Here is a 21325-nt window from a genome sequence, read left to right as displayed (position 1 = left end):
AAAATGGAATCACAGATAAATAGCCTGGAGACAAGGATTGAGAAGATGCAAGAAAGGTTTAACAAGGACCTAGAAGCAATAAAAAAGAGTCAATATATAATTAATAATACAATAAATGAAATTAAAAACACTCTGGAGGCAACAAATAGTAGAATAACAGAGGCGGAAGATAGGATTAGTGATATGAAGATAGAATGGTAGAAATAAATGAATCAGAGAGGAAAAAAGAAAAACGAATTAAAAGAAATGAGGACAATCTCAGAGACCTCCAGGACAATATTAAACACTACAACATTCGAATCATAGGGGTCCCAGAAGAAGAAGACAAAAAGAAAGACCATGAGAAAATACTTGAGGAGATAATGGTTGAAAACTTCCCTAAAATGGGGAAGGAAATAATCACTCAAGTCCAAGAAACCCAGAGAGTCCCAAACAGGATGAACCCAAGGCGAAACACCCCAAGACATATTAATCAAATTAACAAAGATTAAACACAAAGAACAAATATTAAAAGCAGCAAGGGAAAAACAACAAATAACACACAAGGGAATTCCCATAAGGATAACAGCTGATCTTTCAATAGAAACTCTTCAAGCCAGGAGGGAATGGCAAGACATACTTAAAGTGATGAAAGAAAATAACCTACAGCCCAGATTATTGTACCCAGCAAGGATCTCATTCAAATACGAAGGAGAAATCAAAAGCTTCTCAGACAAGCCAAAGCTGAGAGAATTCTGCACCACCAAACCAGCTCTCCAACAAATACTAAAGGATATTCTCTAGACAGGAAACACAAAAACGGTGTATAAACTCTAACCCAAAACAATAAAGTAAATGGCAACAGGATCATACTTATCAGTAATTACCTTAAACGTAAATGGGTTGAATGCCCCAACCAAAAGACAAAGACTGGCTGAATGGATACAAAAACAAGACCCCTACATATGCTGTCTAGAAGAGACCCACCTCAAAACAGGGGACACATACAGACTGAAAGTGAAGGGCTGGAAAAAGATTTTCCATGCAAATAGGGACCAAAAGAAAGCAGGAGTAGCAATACTCACATCAGATAAAATAGACTTTAAAACAAAGGCTGTGAAAAGAGACAAAGACGGTCACTACATAATGATCAAAGGATCAATCCAAGAAGAAGATATAACAATTATAAATATATATGCACCCAACACAGGAGCACCGCAATATGTAAGACAAATGCTAACAAGTATGAAAGGAGAAATTAACAATAACACAATAATAGTGGGAGACTTTAATACCCCACTCACACCTATGGATAGATCAACTAAACAGAAAATTAACAAGGAAACACAAACTTTAAATGATACAATAGACCAGTTAGACCTAATTGATATCTATAGGACATTTCACCCCAAAACAATGAATTTCACCTTTTTCTCAAGCGCACATGGAACCTTCTCCAGGATAGATCACATCCTGGGCCATAAATCTAGCCTTGGTAAATTCAAAAAAACAGAAATCATTCCAAGCATCTTTTCTGACCACAGTGCAGTAATATTAGATCTCAATTACAGAAGAAAAACTATTAAAAATTCCAACATATGGAGGCTGAACAACACGCTGCTGAATAACCAACAAATCACAGAAGAAATCAAAAAAGAAATCAAAATTTGCATAGAAACGAATGAAAATGAAAACACAACAACCCAAAACCTGTGGGACACTGTAAAAGCAGTCCTAAGGGGAAAGTTCATAGCAATACAGGCATACCTCAAGAAACAAGAAAAAAGTCAAATAAATAACCTAACTCTACACCTAGAGCAACTAGAAAAGGAAGAAATGAAGAACCCCAGGGTTAGTAGAGGGAAAGAAATCTTAAAAATTAGGGCAGAAATAAATGCAAAAGAAAAGAGACCATAGCAAAAATCAACAAAGCCAAAAGCTGGTTCTTTGAAAGGATAAATAAAATTGACAAACCATTAGCCAGACTCATCAAGAAACAAAGGGAGAAAAATCAAATCAATAAAATTAGAAATGAAAATGGAGAGATCACAACAGACAACACAGAAATACAAAGGATCATAAGAGACTACTATCAACAATTATATGCCAATAAAATGGACAACGTGGAAGAAATGGACAAATTCTTAGAAAAGTACAACTTTCCAAAACTGGACCAGGAAGAAATAGAAAATCTTAACAGACCCATCACAAGCACGGAAATTGAAACTGTAATCAAAAATCTTCCAGCAAACAAAAGCCCAGGTCCAGACGGCTTCACAGCTGAATTCTACCAAAAATTTAGAGAAGAGCTAACACCTATCCTGCTCAAACTCTTCCAGAAAATTGCAGAGGAAGGTAAGCTTCCAAACTCATTCTATGAGGCCACCATCACCCTAATACCAAAACCTGACAAAGATGCCACAAAAAAAGAAAACTACAGGCCAATATCACTGATGAACATAGATGCAAAAATCCTTAACAAAATTCTAGCAATCAGAATCCAACAACACATTAAAAAGATCATACACCATGACCAAGTGGGCTTTATCCCAGGGATGCAAGGATTCTTCAATATCTGCAAATCAATCAATGTAATACACCACATTAACAAATTGAAAAATAAAAACCATATGATTATCTCAATAGATGCAGAAAAAGCCTTTGACAAAATTCAACACCCATTTATGATAAAAACTCTCCAGAAAGCAGGAATAGAAGGAACATACCTCAACATAATAAAAGCTATATATGACAAAACCACAGCAAACATTATCCTCAATGGTGAAAAATTGAAAGCATTTCCTCTAAAGTCAGGAACAAGACAAGGGTGCCCACTTTCACCATTACTATTCAACATAGTTTTGGAAGTTTTTGCCACAGCAATCAGAACAGAAAAAGAAATAAAAGGAATCCAAATTGGAAAAGAAGAAGTAAAACTCTCACTATTTGCAGATGACATGATCCTCTACATAGAAAACCCTAAAGACTCCACCAGAAAATTATTAGAACTAATCAATGAATATAGTAAAGTTGCAGGATATAAAATCAACACACAGAAATCCCTTGCATTCCTATACACTAATAATGAGAAAACAGAAAGAGAAATTAAGGAAACAATTCCATTCACCATTGCAATGGAAAGAATAAAATACTTAGGAATATATCTACCTAAAGAAACTAAAGACCTATATATAGAAAACTATAAAACACTGGTGAAAGAAATCAAAGAGGACACTAATAGATGGAGAAATATACCATGTTCATGGATTGGAAGAATCAATATAGTGAAAATGGGTATACTACCCAAAGCAATTTATAGATTCAATGCAATCCCTATCAAGCTACCAACGGTATTCTTCACAGAGCTAGAACAAATAATTTCACAATTTGTATGGAAATACAAAAAACCTCGATTAGCCAAAGCTATCTTGAGAAAGAAGAATGGAACTGGAGGAATCAACCTGCCTGACTTCAGGTTCTACTATGAAGCCACAGTCATCAAGACAGTATGGTACTGGCACAAAGACAGAAATATAGATCAATGGAACAAAATAGAAAGCCCAGAGATAAATCCACGCACCTATGGACACCTTATCTTTGACAAAGGAGGCAAGAATATACAATGGATTAAAGACAATCTCTTTAACAAGTGGTGCTGGGAAAACTGGTCAACCACTTGTAAAAGAATGAAACTAGAACACTTTCTAACACCATACACAAAAATAAACTCAAAATGGATTAAAGATCTCAACGTAAGACCAGAAACTATAAAACTCCTAGAGGAGAACATAGGCAAAACACTCTCCAACATACATCACAGCAGGATCCTCTATGACCCACCTCCCAGAATATTGGAAATAAAAGCAAAAATAAACAAATGGGACCTAATTAAACTTAAAAGCTTCTGCTCAACAAAGGAAACTATTAGCAAGGTGAAAAGACAGCCTTCAGAATGGGAGAAAATAATAGCAAATGAAGCAATTGACAAACAACTAATCTCAAAAATATACAAGCAACTCCTACACCTCAATTCCAGAAAAATAAATGACCCAATCAAAAAATGGGCCAAAGAACTAAATAGACATTTCTCCAAAGAAGACATACAGATGGCTAACAAACACATGAAAAGATGCTCAACATCACTCACTATCAGAGAAATGCAAATCAAAACCACTATGAGGTATCATTTCACACCAGTCAGAATGGCTGCGATCCAAAAGTCTACAAGCAATAAATGCTGGAGAGGGTGTGGAGAAAAGGGAACGCTCTTACACTGTTGGTGGGAATGCAAACTAGTACAGCCACTATGGAGAACAGTGTGGAGATTCCTTAAAAAACTGGGAATAGAACTGCCTTATGATCCAGCAATCCCAATGCTGGACATGCACACTAAGGAAACCAGAAGGGAAAGAGACACGTGTACCCCATGGAAGCAGCCTAGATGTCCATCAGCAGATGAATGGATAAGAAAGCCATGGTACATATACACAATGGAGTATTACTCAGCCTTTAAAAAGAGTACATTTGAATCAGTTCTAATGAGGTGGATGAAACTGGAGCCTATTATACAGAGTGAAGTAAGACAGAAAGAAAAACACCAATACAGTATACTAACACATATATATGGAATTTAGAAAGATGGTAACAATATCCCTGTGTACGAGACAGCAAAAGAGACACTGATGTATAGAACAGTCTTATGGACTCTGTGGGAGAGGGAGAGGGAGGGAAGATTTGGGAGAATGGCATTGAAACATGTATACTATCATGTATGAAACGAGTCGCCAGTCCAGGTTCGATGCACGATACTGGATGCTTGGGGCTGGTGCACTGGGACAACCCAGAGGGAGGGTATAGGGAGGGAGGAGGGACAAGGGTTCAGGATGGGTAACACATGTATACCTGTGGTGGATTCATTTCGATATTTGGCAAAACCAACAGAATATTGTACAGTTTAAAAATAAAATAAAATTAAAAAAAAAAAAAAAAGGAATCCGAATTCTATTGGGATAGAAGTGAGGAGAACTAAGACCAAGGCATGAGCCCATTCTTCCTTCATGTGTCAACTCCATTCAGCATGTATTTTTCACTGTCTTATGATGCAGGCCCACTAATTTGTTAGATAGCAAACAATCCAAGGAGGAGAAAAAGGATGGAGGAAAGTACTGTGGCCTGTAGGATGTTTAATTGCTATCCAGTCTCTGCTTTATAATCAAGAAATGTTCCCCCACCCCACCCAAATGCCCATGAATTTAAAAACTAGTTGACTAGACAATGGTATATCCATTCAGTGAAATACACAGTAAAAAGGAACAGAAAAGACTGATATATATACTCCTACAAGACATCTCCAAGACATATTGTTAAGTAAGCAAAAGCAAAGTAAAAAACTGTGCACAGTAGACCACACTTATGTGACAAGAAGAGGTGGAAACAAATATATGTACACTATCTTCCTCATATTTTTAACAATAAATATTGGAAGAAAAAATAATAAAATTGGTTATAGGGCATGGGGAAAATCCCTGACCATAGAAATGGGCACCAGAAGCTTAGGCAGGAAATAGGAGGGCTCTTTAAGAGAGCAGAAGTCCCTGGCAGAAAGTCAACAAACATCATTTCAGATCTTTCTGTTGCTCCAGAAAGCTCTTCTCCACTAATGATTCAACTCCAGTCCTGAATGGCTCTACAGTAGTTCTGGGTATGGTTTCAGTTGCTGGGACCAAGTTGTGAGACCCTTTGACAGCTGCCATGCCTCTGGGCTGGTCTGTCTGGCTCAGCTGGTGTCCATTCCTCCCCTGTCTGCAATATGCTTGTACCTTCTTAGGTATAGGAGGAACACATTACAGCCCAAAACATATAAGTAACCGCTGATCAGCTACAAGCTACTTAACACATAGACTAAAGGCAGTACCTCATTTCTCTTAGATCTACAAGGAATCAACCAGATTTGCTAAAAAGATCCCAGCCTCAACTGTACTTACTGATTCAGGACATAGACCTGTGGCCTTAACAATTATAAAACAGGAACCACTAGCTTTTATCAAGCACATACGAAATCCTAGTCACTCTACTAAGAGTTTCAAATACTTATCTCACTGATTCCTCACAATAACCCTAACAAGTACCTACCAAACCCTCCTATATTACCAATAAGAAAAAGTAAGGCCTCAAAAGGAATAGAATGTCACTCATGAGTGACAGAGTAATATTTGAAACCCAGATATCTTAAAACCAGGCTCATTTTTGAAATCTCTGTTTCTATTTTATAAACAAGTTCATTTGTATCATTTATTAAAATTAGATTCCACACATGAGTGACACCATATGATATTTATCTTTCTCTGACTTTTCACTTAGTATGATAATCTCTAGGTCTAAGGGATAAACTAGGAGTTTGAGATTAACATATATGCTATTATACATAGACCATATAACCAACAAGCATCTACTATATAGCACAGGGAACTCTACTAATATTCTGTAATAACTTATATGGAAAAAGAATTTCATAAAGAATAAATATATGTATAACTGAACCACATTGCTATATACCTGAAATAAACATGACATTGCAAATAAACTATTCTCCAATAAAATTTAAAATAAATGTGCTTGTATCAGTCTGTAGTCCTCTGTTCAGACAAGGGCTTCCTAATCCAGATAAAAGCATCACTGATTGAGGTGTTATATTGAAGCCAACAGAATAATGCCCATGGTCTCGGCTCTCTAGGTCAAGCTATTGTCAAGAGAAAATATCCATACCAACAGGAATAAGTAAATAATTGCACTAGACATAATGCTACCAAACTATCAGTCAGACCCTCAACATCCCAGAAAGTTACAAGACATTTCCAAAAATCCTCAAATTCATCAGTTCCTTTTTTAGCCTGCAGTCTTCCTTACCAAATATGACTACTTATGGCTTCATACCTGATCAGAGTACAGACAGACTGAGCAGCAGATGGAGCATGCTCAATCACGAAGTGACCCACTCTGTACACATTTTCAAAAAGATTGAAGTCCCTCAGCACAATCATCAATCCCCAGTGGACCAGGGACAACCTCAGATTTAAAATACTTAGACTTATAAATGATAATCCAGGAATTACCAAGGTTTAGTGAGTAGTTTTAAGGCCAAAATGAGAGAGGTAAATAATTAATGAAGGTATTGTCAAGTCCCCCTTCCAAATGACTTGCCCACTCTCTCACCTCCTTGCAAAACTCTTGATATTTACACCTATGTGTGAGGCTGAATTATATCCCCTAGAGATCCTCTTTGCCTTACTTTCAGCCTTCAGGACTCTTCATCAAAGGGGCTATGAGCTCCATCAAACCACACAGAGAGCATCTTAAACGTTTCACCAACACTGGGCAGAAGGATATCAGTTACTGTCAATTACAGATGCTTTCTGTCATAATGGGCTAGATTTTCTAAAGAGTCTCAACTGCAAAGTTCCCAAATGCCATGCACAAACCTGGTAATGGTCCATGCAAATTGCATACTTAAGGGTCTGTGTGAATTTCATTCCAGGGACTGCCTTTGAAAATTTAGCCTCATAACTCTAAAGCATTTGTAGCATCATAATCTGTCATCATTAGCAACAATGCTTGACTTAGTGCTCAACATTCTTATTAACCATGCAATTATGAATGCAGACAATGTTTAATCACTTTTACAAAAATACAGCTGTGTTGTTGGAGAGCTGTCACTTACTGCTCATTAATGATTGATTTTTTAAACCATCTAGATTGTTTTCATGAGAACAGGGGATTAACTATACGGAATTTATTATTGGTCATTAAGGGATATTAAAATGGAAAACCTTTACAAGATGTATCCTGTCTTGCTGCATTCGAATGCCTGAGACTCTCCTGCCAATGTGGGGAGGGAAACAAGAGATCACTCTTCCAGATCTCTGGCAAGGAGATCCAGTTGAGGAGAGGTGGAGTGAAGAGAGAAATTAAGAAAAAAAATCTATTTTTGCTGTAATAAAACACTGTTTACATTTTATAACAGCAATAATTTACCCCAAATAATCACTTCAGCTATTGTTCAGCTTGTTTTAGGGCTAACTGAACTGTGGCTACCAATCTATTCAGTGCAGATTGCTAATAATGGGCTATTTTGAAAACTTATAGCTGTTGCTCCATACCTCCCATATACTAGAAAACACTAATTCCCTTCCCACATTGCACACTTAATTAAAGATGAGTCAGGGCATTGTTTTATGGTCAAACTGTCCTTCTACCTTGGATTCAGAGAGCTGGGTTTTGTGCCATCAAATATCTCTTAAACATATTGTGATAAAATGCACTTTACCATTGCCTATCCACAAAGATAATAAGTTTCGAAACCTGTTAACACATTGGAAAGATCAGATTGCTCAACGTCATGCCCTTCCTGGGTTTTCAGTTCTGATGCTTACATGCCCACACCCAGGGCTCTATCTCCTCACTTGCTTAGCAGCTGCCAGGATCCTGGAAGACCTGACCTGAGGAAGAAGGTTTTTAATAAATCACAACTCCTCTCTCCTGTCCTGGCTCACCTTACTCCAGGTCTTCTCTGAAACTTCTATCTTCATATTTTTCAATATTTTGAGTTTTCTTCTGACAGCAAGTGTACTATGTATTGCTTTGGAAAATACAGAAAAGCACAGAGAAGAAATTTAAAGCTATCTGTAGTTCCCACATCCAGAAATAACTGCTTCTGGTAGACATTTGCTTCCAATATTTTTCCTATGAGCATTTTTTATATCTGCTGGTCTTTGGGTGAGTTACTTTTCTTTTCTGTGTCCAGTTTCCTTTATTACAAAATAGGGAAATAATAACACCTACCTCATAGTGTGTTTATGAGAATTAAATGAATTAATATTTGGAAAACACATGGAAGAATGTGCAATAAAACATAGCTACCTACATTTTAGCTATGATAATTCTATAAACTGTTGAGGGAGAAATATTATAAAGGAAAGAAAGATGCTCTAGTTAACTAGTAGCCATTTTAAAAAATTATTTATTCATGGCTGTGCTGGATCCTTGTGCCACAGGGGCTTTTCTCTAGCTGTGGTGAGTGAGGGCTTCTCCCTAGTTGTGGTGTGCAGGCTTACTGGATGGCTTCTGCATGGGCTCAATAGTTGCAGCACAAGGGCTGAATAGTTGCAGCTCCTGGGCTCTAGAGCACAGGTTCAATAGTTGTGGCATACAGGCTCAGTTGCTCTGCGGCATGTCGGATCCTCCTGGACCAGGGACTGAACCCATATCTCCTGCATTCGCAGGCAGATTCTTTACCACTAAGTCATCGGGGAAGCCTCAGTAACCACTTTTCAAAGGTTAAATTCCTGGTGATGCTGATGCTGCAGGCCCAGGGAACCACACTTGGAAAAACACTACATTCTATTATATGAGAAAAATCAACCACAAATGAGAAAAAAAAAAAAAAAACACCAACAAGCCATGGAAGTAAAAGTAAATATATTTGGCCTAGAAAGCTTTACCCTGGGAGAAGATTTTGGAGGGGTTTAAGAGGTATGTTGTGCTGAAAGAATGACACTGTGGGTGGAAATGATGACTCCCATTAGGTAAAAGAGCTGTAGGGATTGACAGGTGAATTATCATTTACTTCTCCAGTTGACTTTGGTCCAAGTCATTGCCAGAGAGAAAATCTCTTAGTTACATACCCACATTAATAAGCCCAGGTATTCTAGCATCATGCTTGGAAGGAATCACCACAAATTGGAAACCCAGGCCTTGAGAAAGCAGCTCCTCAAATACCTGTGCCTGGTCAGCGTCCAGAGCAAGAGAGACAGTCTGCTGATCTCCTTGACTTTGCCATCACCCTGAAGTAACCAGGGGATGAAGAAAAAGAGTCAAGGGAATATCTGTGCAATTTAGAGAGGATCATATTATTGCTATTGTGTTTTATCCAGCTTTTTCTCTACATGATATGAGCATTTTCCCACTGTATTTAAAAAACTTTAATCCACGTTATAACATTTCATCATATGGATAGGCCATAATTGCTAACTATCCCCTTCTGTCAGGGGCTTTTACTTCTTTAATTTTCTCTATTATAAATAATTCTTTGGTTATTTTTAGTCATTCTTCATCTTGTATATCCTTTACAAATATTATCAAAAATTCTCTGATTTGGAAGTCTGTATCTTAAAAACTAACACAGCACTCAAGTTTGGTAATTATATTAGAAACTCTAGAGTCATCACGATCAGTTTTCTAATGCCTATTATCCAACAAGATTAAAAAGTGTCAGACTTCCTTTATTGGAAATATAATTTCCTGTCACATGACACTTTAAAGCATTTGTTTCAAAGATTTGCAGGTGCCAAAAGTAACTCTTAAAAAAATGATTTGTTCATTTCCACAGTGTTTGGGGCTTCCCTTGTGGCTCAGCTGGTAAAGAATCCACCTGCAATGTGGGAGACCTGGGTTCGATCCCTGGGTTGGGAAGATCCCTTGGAGAAAGGAAAGGCTACCCACTCCAGAACTCTGGCCCAGAGAATTCCATGGACTATACAGTCCATGGGTCACAAAGAGTCAGACATGACCAAGAGACTTTCACTTTCACAGTGAATTTTGGTTGTGAAGATACTGATGTGTTGCTTTGTCAGACTGTTCTGGTACCTAATTAGTAAAAGGATAAAACAAATATTTTGACTCAGTGAATGACAATCTTGAAACATCTATTTATTAACATAAGTAGAAGTCACACAATATTGATTGAATCTCATAGTAAAGGAAGAGAAATAACTAAAAATTTCATTTCCTTGAGTAATATACATTGCTGTAGTCAATTTGACTTTCATACTTTTTACTGTTGTCAAGTTAGACATAAATAAGTTATAGTTAGGCCATTAGGTTAAAACAGAACATAAGTATTAACACACTCAACCATCATATTGAGGCCATCTACAATGAAACTGTCAGTTCCAGCTCTTTCTTCACAAGAGCTCCTAGACTGCTACATCATGGGTGATTTCTCCCATGATAAAAGGATCTCCTCTAATTATGCAATGTTAGAACAGAGCCATAATGTGCCAATGAGCAGTTCTCAACCCTTGCTGAATTATCTGGGGAACTTTTAAAGACTACCAATGCCCGGGTCTCATCCCTGGATAGAGTCACCAGGGGTGGGGCCCAGGCATTGGTTCTTCATACAAGATCCTCTCTTGATTCTAACATACCCCCACAGTTGAAAAGCACAACTTTAGAAGATGTAGATAACCAGGATAACACAACTTAAGGCACCCCATGCCTTCAAAAGGACAGTTATCTCAAAATCTCCTCCAGGAATTATTTTGCTACATAAAGACAAATTCCTTGAGGCATTGACTAGCTCTGTCAGGACTAGAAGTAATATATCTCTCCAGAGACCACAAATAAATCTTGTCAAGTTGCAAAACTATACAATAATATGAGAAAGAGTAAAAAAAAAAAAAGAAAAAACAAATTGTAATAATTTATGGGCAATCCTGGCACCAACATATTATTGCAATAAACTGTAAATATGGTACCAGTTATTTGGGATTTTCAACAGTTTTATTGTAGCTACTAAAGTGGAAATGGACACACTTGCACTCAAATTAATAGTACCCTTAAGTGGCAAGAAAATCTCTTCTCTGCTAATTGGGACTCATTATCTCCAAGGATTTCTGTGATGCAAACTGTACATTATTCTCAGAAAGCCACGACCCCTGAAGCCTACCAGCTTATCCCACTGAGTCAAATAAACTGGAAATCACAATCTGTTCAACTCTATATGAAGATGTAGAAGTTTGGTCTTAAGAGTGAGTGACTTATCATCTAATTTACTTTATTACTTCCATCTCTCTCTTTCTCTCTTCTCCCTTTATCTATTCATATATATTCAATAACAATACAAGGTGAGCAGTTAGCAGAAACAAATGCTGTTAGGTGAGACTAGATTATCATGCAGGGTCTTTGAATTAAATAGACATTTGACTCTTAAAGAAATGTCTTTTGGTCTCATTTTTCTCAATTGTAAGCCATAAATAAGAGTAAGTAATTTCTACAATCCCTTCAATTTGAAAACAAAATTTTTGTGAAAGCTCTTTCACTTCCTTAGAAATGGACTTTGTTAAGTATAGAAGTATGGGAACCTCAGTCAGTCAGCCAGGTCAGTCACTCAGTCTGTCCGACTTTGTGACCCCATGGACTGCAGCACGCCAGGCCTCCTGGTCCATCACCAACTCCTGGAGCCCACTCAAACTCATGTCCATCGCGTTAGTGATGCCATCCAACTACATCATCCTCTGTCATCCCCTTCTCCTCCCGCCTTCAATCTTTCCCAACATCAGGGTCTTTTCAAATGATTCAGTTCTTTGCATCAGGTGGCCAAAGTATTAGAGTTTCAGCTTCAACATCAGTCCTTCCAATGAATATTCAGAACTGATTTCCTTTAGGATGGACTGGTTGGATTTCCTTGCTGTCCAAGGGACTCTCAAGAGTCTTCTCCAACACCGCAGTTCAACAGTATCAATTTTTCAGCACTCAGCTTTCTTTATAGTCCAACTCTTACATCCATACATGACTACTGGAAAAATCATAGCTTTGACTAGATGGACCTTTGTTGGCAAAGTAATGTCTCTGCTTTTTAATAAGCTGTCCTTTTTCCAAGGAGCAAGTATCTTTTAATTTCATTGCTGCAGTCACTATCTGCAGTGATTTTGGAGCCCCCCAAAAAATAAAGTCTGTCACTGTTTCCACTGTTTCCCCATCTATTTGCCATGAAGTGATGGGACCAGATGCAATGGTCTTAGTTTTCTTAATGTTGAGCTTAAAGCCAACTTTTCCTCTTTCAACTCTCCTCTTTCATTGTCATCAAGAGGCTATTTAGTTATTCTTCACTTTCTACCATAAGGGTGGTGTCATCTGCATATCTGAGGTTATTGATATTTTTCTGGGCAATCTTGATTCCACCTTGTGCTTCATCCAGCCCAGCGTTTCGCATGATGTACTCTGCATATAAGTTAAATAAGCAGGGTGACATATATAGCCCTGATGTACTCCTTTTCCTATTTGGAACCAGTCTGTTGTTCCAGGTCCAGTTCTATCTGTTGCTTCTTGACTTGCATACAGATTTTTCAGGAGGCAGGTCAGGTGGTCTGGTATTCCCAACTGTTGAAGAATTTTCCACAGTTTGTTGCAAGCCACATAGTCAAAGGTTTGGCATAGTCAGTAAAGCAGAAGTAAATGTTTTTCTGGAACTCTTGCTTTTTCGATGATCCAACAGATGTTGGCAATTTGATCTCTGGTACCTCTGCCTTTTCTAAATCCAGCTTAAACATCTTGAAGTTCATAGTTCACATACTGTTGAACCTAGCTTGGAGAATTTTGAGCATTACTTTTCTAATGTGAGAGATGAGTGCAACTGTGCAGTAGTTTGAGCATTCTTTGCCATTGCCTTTCTTTGGGATTGGAATGAAAACGGACCTTTTCCAGTCCTGTGGCCACTTCTGAGTTTTCCAAATTTGCTGGCATATTGAGTGCAGCACTTTCACAGCATCATCCTTTAGGATTTGAAAGAGCTCCACTGGAACTACACCACCTCCATTAGCTTTGTTCATAGTGATGCTTTCTAAGGCCCACTTGACTTTGCATTCCAGGATGTCTGGCTCTAGGTGAGTGATCACTCCATCATGATTATCTGGGTTGTGAAGATCTTTTTTGTATATAGGTACCTGATAGACCTAAAGTTACAAGAAACCCATACACCTGCAGCCTACTAATCTATGACAAGGGAGGCAAGAGTATACAGAGCAGAAAAGACAGTATCTTTAACAAGTCGTGCTGGGAAAACTAGACAGCCACATGTAAAACAATGAGATTACAACATTCTCTCACACCATATACAAAAATAAACTCCAAATGGTTTAAAGACCTAAATGCGAAACTATAAAACTCCTAGAAGAGAACACAGGTGAAACATTCTCTGATATAAACGGTAGCAGTATTTGAGAGTTTGGGATTAAGAGATACAAACTACTATAAATAAAATGGATAAGCAACAAGGATATACTGTATAGTACAGAAAAATACACCTGTTATCTCATAATAACCTATAATGGAGTCTCATCCAGAAAATCCCGCAGCACTATGCATGCGTGCTCAGCCACTAAGTGTGTGTGAGCCTTTGTGACCCCACAGACTCCAACCCACCAGGCTCCTCTGCCCATGGTGTTTCCCACACACTAATACTGGACTGGGTTGCCATTTCCTCTTCTAGGGGATCTTTCTGACCCAGGGATTGAATCCACATCACCCGCATTGACCTGCAGCTTCGTCACCACTGAGTCACCAGGGAAGCCCACTCAACCACACTGTACGTCTAAAACTAATATAATACCATAAATAAACTACACTTCATTAAAAACATGGAACAAGTAACGATATTAACACAACCCAAGGTTTGCACAACCATGAATCCAAAGGCCACAGGCCTTCAGTTGTACCTGGGAAATGATGTAACAGTGTAAATGCAGGGAACACAAATACGATTTAACCTAGAGAACTGCGGTTTTGCAAACAGATTATTCAGTAACAGACATTTAACGTGGGCTCTAATCTTTTGGGGAATATTTTTCTTCAAACTTGTTTCTATTTTGGGACTTCCCTGGTGGTGCAGTGCCCAATGTAGGGTGCAGGGCCATTGGGTGAATTCCCAATGCAGGGGACCCAGATTTGATCCTTGGTCGAGAAACTAGATCCCACATGCCCCAACTAAAGATCCTCATGCCACAACTAAAAAAGATCCCACATGCTGCAAAGAAGATGGAAGATCCTGTGTGCCACAAGTAAGACCCAGAGCAGCCAAATAACCACAATTTGTTAATTTCTTTAAAAAAAAACTTTCTATTTACACTTATTCAGAAACTGACTAATTTGGAAATTTCACTCAGGGCCACGTCAGATCACAAATTAGATACTTCTGGAAACTGTATTAATATTTCAAAGCATTAATATCAGAAAAGCCTATATATTACATCAAATCTACTCATGAAGATTTTCAAGGGTGATCAAGACTCACCTCCAAACACAATCAATCAATGGATAAAGGCAAGAAGTCATTTCCTTCTATAAAATTAAGCTTCCTTTTTTTTAAAGGACCGAAGCCGGACATTGTCAAATGAACAAATAAGATCAATAATGGTCCATCCATAAAGAGTAACTCTGGTGATTTTAAGATCATAGAAAGCATTTTTTAAAAAGATACACACAAAGCTTTGAAAGGAATATTTAAGCCATGTCTGCAAAGCCTTCAAATAACAGAATCATAATGGAAACAATGATAGACCTTTAATGATAGAAACATTAGCAGGCTCTGTAACAATATTGTAATTCATTTCTAAATAACAATATTGATAAGATGGGCCTTTCAAAATCACCCAGGACACCTCTTTAACAGCTAATTAAAACTAGCAAGTAAAGGCAGCTCTTTTATCATTCAGAATATTGTAGCTCTGATCATCCCACAGTGAATGATTTTACTTCAGTAATAACCCTGATCTAACATTCAGTCAGCAATTACCACATCAGACTTTATCTACTGGTAACAACTGGTTCAGAAGATATTGCCTTGAATGCATTAATTTCATCATGCTAATAAAGTTCCCTGTTATAAAATGCAAAAACATATTAACCTGTCTAACGCAATAGAAGAAACAGATATATCTTTCTTGTAAAATGATGATACCCCAGCATTTCATTTCTATTTCAAAACTTAAGTGGGTAAAGTATATTAGAGGAACAGAAAGTAACAGGCTATAATCTGCAGTGAACACAATAACATAACTAAGCGCCAACAAATTTTCCTGTGAGTAATTGCACTTATTGTAATTTACACACATTCTATTACCTTGGTATTTGCATAACAATGCACAACTATTCATTTGCAAACACTGAACACTGTAACAGAGGAAGCATACGCATCTTGTCTTTTCCACAGAATTCAGAGAGGCCACTGCTGACTCCCATTAACTCCCTTGGAGCACCTAGCAAGCATGGACTGATGGAAACATTTAATAAAGATGTAGATGTGACTAATGATGACAAGCTAGTATCCCGAGGGCACAGTCCCTGGCACAGAGTAAGCCATCTGTGAAGATGTGAGGAATGAAGCAGGGAGGAGCTCTATGGTCTTGCTCAAAATGTAATAAGCATTTTGTCTGTGGTTCCAGGATCTTGTCTGGGATACCCTTTTCCCTTCCACCCTCTTCTTCCCCTCTGATCTCTCCAAGTACCATCCCCATCGTCAAGTGAGCAATCCAACGAAGAGGTGCCTCCCTTTCCCTTAATTTGTACTCTCATCCACCTTCACCACCTTTCTTGTCCTATATTTACGATGCAACACATTACCACTACCCACACTACACTCAGCATTTGTCTCGCTCTATTTCTTTCTCACAACCCCAGGTTCCCCACTGACTTGTTCTCCTTTCAGGATTTTAAACTTGAGGATGTTACGACTGTTAAAATCCCAGTGGAAAAAAAAAATGAATCGAGTGATTAAAACTAACACATGTGACATTTTGCTTTCCCATCTCCGAGGACTCATTCCCAATCATCAACTTTTTATTAAAGCTATGCCTTGTCTTTCTATAGGAGATGGTTTCACTGCTGGTGCTGCCAATGCCAATCATCCTACTGGAATGGAAAAAAAAAAAAAAAAAAGCTGTTACACAAACCCAAAACAAACACACTGCCACCTTCCATAGTCAAAACAGAGTGGTCACACACCCCACCATGGGGCGCAGCTGAATGCATCAGTCCACAAAGAGCTTTAGCCCTGTCCTGGGGTACCCTGGTCAAAGGAGAGCATTGTATGGGCTACAGACCTTCCTGTTTAGCACCTGGAGGTTTATCCACACAGTCTAGGCAGGAGGACTAAACTCTCTGGGGAAATGTGGCATTCTAACATATGATAGAGTATGGGCTGGAGGCCCAGAAAACAGGCACAGGAATATGGAGGATTTATAGACTGAAAACGTGCACACAGACAGCAGCACCGAGTCTGCTCAGGAAACACATGTGCTGCGGCCGCACTGTGGGAGGTCGTGGTAGGGCCCCCAGAGCTCGGCAGGAACTCTAGCGAGGACCCAGTGTGAATGTGTACAGATCAGAGCTGTAAATCTGGCAACAAACATTTCTCAGTGGTCTTACAAATATTGTGAAAACACAGGCTCTGGCTGTGATGTTAGGAAAGAAGGAGGCCATTTGGAAAGTTAACTTTCACACGGAATGGTTTCTAGACTTCCAAGGTGTACACGGGGCAAGCCAGAGCTGGCCTTCCCCCAGGCCCCAAAGAGACAAACATGTCTACAAGGCATAACTTCTGGATAGAGCTGTGCCTCTGAAGGGGAACACACTAACTTGAAGAGTTCCTTGTTCAGTCCAAAATGTTAACAAAGACATATCATGAAAATTTATAGTGAAATCTTTAAAAAAGATTATCGAGCCAAAATTTTACTATTTCATTAAATTGTATATTCTGTATTAACCACAGGGCTAAATTCAGAAAGCAACAAGTGGGCTAAAAGGAAAAGAAAGAGGTAGAGGTGGAGGAGCCCAGATGACAACTCGGCAATTCAGTTTCAAAAAACTTTCCTTAGTCGGCCCCACACGAACTTAGCCTGTGCTCTGGGCTTTCATAGCACTTTTGTTCTGAAATCTATTTCCAGAGTTTATGACTTCCAAGGTTTTATGGTCCTTCCCAAGAAAGCTTTCTTCACCTATTAATACACATTATGGTTCCTCTTGAATAGTGGTTCTTATGAAAGTCAAGTAATTTTTATGTGATAAACATGTAGCTTGGATGGAAACTTTTCAGTGGATTTGGGTAAGACTTTTGGTTTGTGTTTTTGGAGTGTGTGTGTGTGCATGTGTGTGTATGTGATGAATCGTGAGCAGATTCTAACAGTTCTCCCTATCTGTTTTACTTAGGCTAAAGAAAGAGGGCAAAGGAGGAGATAAAAATATTCAAACTGCAATTTTCATTTCAAACAGAATTATCTATACTGCTTGTCTTGTGGTTTTTTTAACACATTATTGGTCTGAAATTAGAGCTCATGAACACTTCATTTGCCTAAACTTAATCCTACAGACATAAGTGAAAAACGGTAACAACAACAACAACAGAAACCTCTCAGGCCAACTGTTCTGTAAATAAAATGGCCAATCATTTTACTTCCCAGTATTTCTCTTTTCTGGTCCATTTCTCTAATTCACCATCTAACAACACACCCGCCAATATCACAAAGGAATTTTGACAACCCAAGGAAGCAAATGCTCTCACTCTGGCTTTACTGGTAAGAGGATGATTGTCAACTCATGTAACCTCCAGGACTCAGCCAGGAAGAATGACCAAATTCTTAGAGGTTGTCCCTGTTTCCCAGAAGAGCATTGGAGTTCATATTTTTGTGTTTTGTTGTTTACATTCGGCCAAACAGCAGCTCATAGACACAAGTGTTACTACCTTCCCAAATCTGCCAATTTCCAAATAAACACCCTTACCTTTAAATGCTCAGTCACTAGCTATAGATTAACAGTGACACCTTTTTAAACAGGGTAGGTTCAACTTGAGGTAAGTACAGTAAGCAAATGCCTTATCAACTAAGAATTGTTTTTACTGCTTTGCTATGCTTCCTGAGTCATTTCAGTCAGGTTCTCAAAACTATATGCCTCCCAAGGACGATCTCATACCTTAACAAACATACATATATGTATACACACACACACATATACAATGGAAGGAGTGAAAGTCACTCAGTCATGCCCGACTCTTTGTGACCCTATGGACTATACAGTCCATGGAATTCTCCAGGCCATAATACTGGAGTGGGTAGCCTTTCCCTTCTCCAAGGGATCTTCCCAACCCAGGGACCAAACCCAGGTCTCCCACATTGCAGGTGGATTCTTTACCAGCTGAAGCCTCAAGAATACTGGAGTGGATAGCCTATCCCTTCTCCAGCAGATCTTCCCAACCCAGGAATCAAACCAGAATCTCCTGCATTGCAGGCAGATTCTTTACCAACCGAGCTATCAGAAAAGTGCACTTAGAGGGAATGGTAATAATAAAGGCAAATTTTCCTCAAGTTCTTATAATGTACCAGGTACTCCACTAAGCAATTTTTCATATATGTAGTCTCATTTAACTCTCGAAACACCTCAGAGGTGGGTACTATTCTTGTTACTGCTATATTACAAAGAGTAAAAGAAGGTATAGGGTAGCATCACAGAAGGAGTTAGAGATTGCAACTCACATCCTCTGACTCCAGGCTTTTAACTGCTATGGACTAGGGCATAGAAATAGAAGTATCACCTTAGCTTTGACTCAAAAGAAAAAAATCATAAGTATGCACAGGTATATCATAAATATGATATGCATATTTAGACCACACATTTTAAACTCCCCCAATTTTTCTACCTCTGCAGTATAATACGCACATAATTTGTGAATTAAAATTTAATCGAGCACACTACTATGAACAAATTACAAAATACTCAACACTTACATCAACTCAGGCTCCATTCCATTATCAAGAGAGAAGCTGTTTATGCATTCTTATTCTGGCAATTAAGGACAAGTATATTTCCTAAAGTGAAGGTTATTTTGACTTTGATAAGTATATTGCTCACTGTCTGATCACAAAGGGCCAGAGCCTGGAGATGAATAACACAATACTTTGTCCTTCACTTCAGGCATGATGCTGGACCTCCCTGGCTGTAAATTTACCAATATTTGATGGCCCCAGTGTCAGCGGCAAAATGATGCATAATAAACACAATACATTATGTGCCACTTCTTGATTTGGTGCCAAGTCAGGGAAGCAAACAGTCTGCTTCTGAATGGGTTTTCTGAGATAATACACAGTACGTCCTGGAGAAAGCTGAACAAAAGAACTGAAGCTTGTTTTTCATCCCTCTGTTTCCAAACTAGCCTTTGAAATTGACAGTCTGGAGTGATGTGAACCCTGGTACTGCCATCACCGGGCTGATATCAGGAAAAGCAGAATACACAGGCTTTTATCTGGCCAGGAAAAAGGAAGCAGCTTATTTTGAACAGGAAGGAAAAACGATATTTGATGAAAGCCAGAGAAACAAGCTGCCTAAGTCTTTTTACAAAGAAGCGACAAAATAATGCTTTGTGAAATAATATGCAGACCTAAAAATAATGTTTCAATAGCATTTTTTAATTGTTCCATTTTATCCAGAATGGTTTTTCCAAAGTTGAAAATCTTTCTTTAGAGCAAAAAGGAGAAAACACTATTTGAAGGCCTGCATCTATGAAAAAGTATTCCTTCACCACTAAGGAAATGAAAACCATGACAGGAAGTATACACACAGCTTCACGTTCCTCTTCCTGCATCCAGATCAGGGACCTCAGGAGTCACTGGGTCCAACCCTGACATTTCATAGATGACAGACTTAAAACTGGTAAGTCACATGCCCAAGGTTATGCTTGGAATTGTGTTCTTTTTATTCCCTGAATAGCAAGCAAATGGCAAATGGAAAGAGCAAAAGAGAACTTGTTACAATTTACCCAAAGATTTCCTATAAGAAAAATGGTGATAATAATGGTTCCTAAATTCACTTATCTAGAAATGCATATTATCAGAAATCCAAGAAACATATGAACAACATTTCCTAAGGCAAGAATCATTTTTTAAAACTCAGATATTCTGCCCGGTATACTTGCTTTATCAGTATCAGTTTAGGGTTGCCAGCTCAGTTGTCTTTTTCCAAAAAGGATAGTAAAAAAGTCCAGGAGTTCTCCTCAGGCAGGATAAACAAAGCCAAACATTTGAAAACCTCTTTCATGTGGGTCTCATGTCAAGTTTACAAGTGTAAAAGCACTTATACACCAGTCAACTAAATTCTTACTGGCAATAGGTAGAGCCTGTACCAGGGAAATGTAATTTTCCAGCTTCTCTGTACTCTATCACCTCATCCCACTAGCTAAAAAAAATTGCCCTATATGATTCTACAAAAAAACAGGAATAAACCCCTGGGTTGTTTGCCCTCTCCCTACCTCATCATCCTAGAACTTGGCCACATGTTCAAGTTCCAGGCGGCATTCATCTAGCCCTGGAGACGTGTTTTTCAGTTCACAGGATGGTCCACCCAAGGCCACTCTTTATGTGGAAGGTTCCTTGAAAGATGGGATAGACTTTATACATGCCAGAGGCTACACATCTTCCCTTCACTCTTAGACCCTGATCCAGGAAACATTATGCTGCTGCTAAGTTGCTTCAGTCGTGTCCGACTTTGTGCGACCCCATAGATGGCAGCCCACCAGGCTCCCCTGTCCCTG

At 38.6% G+C, this 21325-nt stretch overlaps 1 long non-coding RNA gene across 5 annotated transcripts in view; it reads right to left on the bottom strand.

The window, feature by feature from the left end:
- Positions 1-20819, bottom strand: part of LOC133251040 (uncharacterized) — a 911217-nt gene extending 890398 nt beyond the window's left edge. For 2 of the 5 annotated variants that reach the window (XR_009737496.1, XR_009737498.1), the window contains exon 1: positions 19527-20819. This is a non-coding gene — a long non-coding RNA (uncharacterized LOC133251040). Of the gene's footprint in view, positions 1-15871; positions 16731-19526 lie in introns of those variants that run through there. The other 3 variants (XR_009737499.1, XR_009737501.1, XR_009737500.1) reach the window with 2 other exon arrangements.
- Between the last annotated feature and the right edge of the window lie 506 nt (positions 20820-21325).

The sequence above is a fragment of the Bos javanicus genome, chromosome 7, assembly GCF_032452875.1.
Source record: "Bos javanicus breed banteng chromosome 7, ARS-OSU_banteng_1.0, whole genome shotgun sequence".
Classification (NCBI taxonomy): domain Eukaryota; kingdom Metazoa; phylum Chordata; class Mammalia; order Artiodactyla; family Bovidae; genus Bos; species Bos javanicus.
The sequence above is the reverse complement of the archived record's forward strand: the minus strand, read 5'-3'. Positions and strand labels throughout refer to the sequence as shown.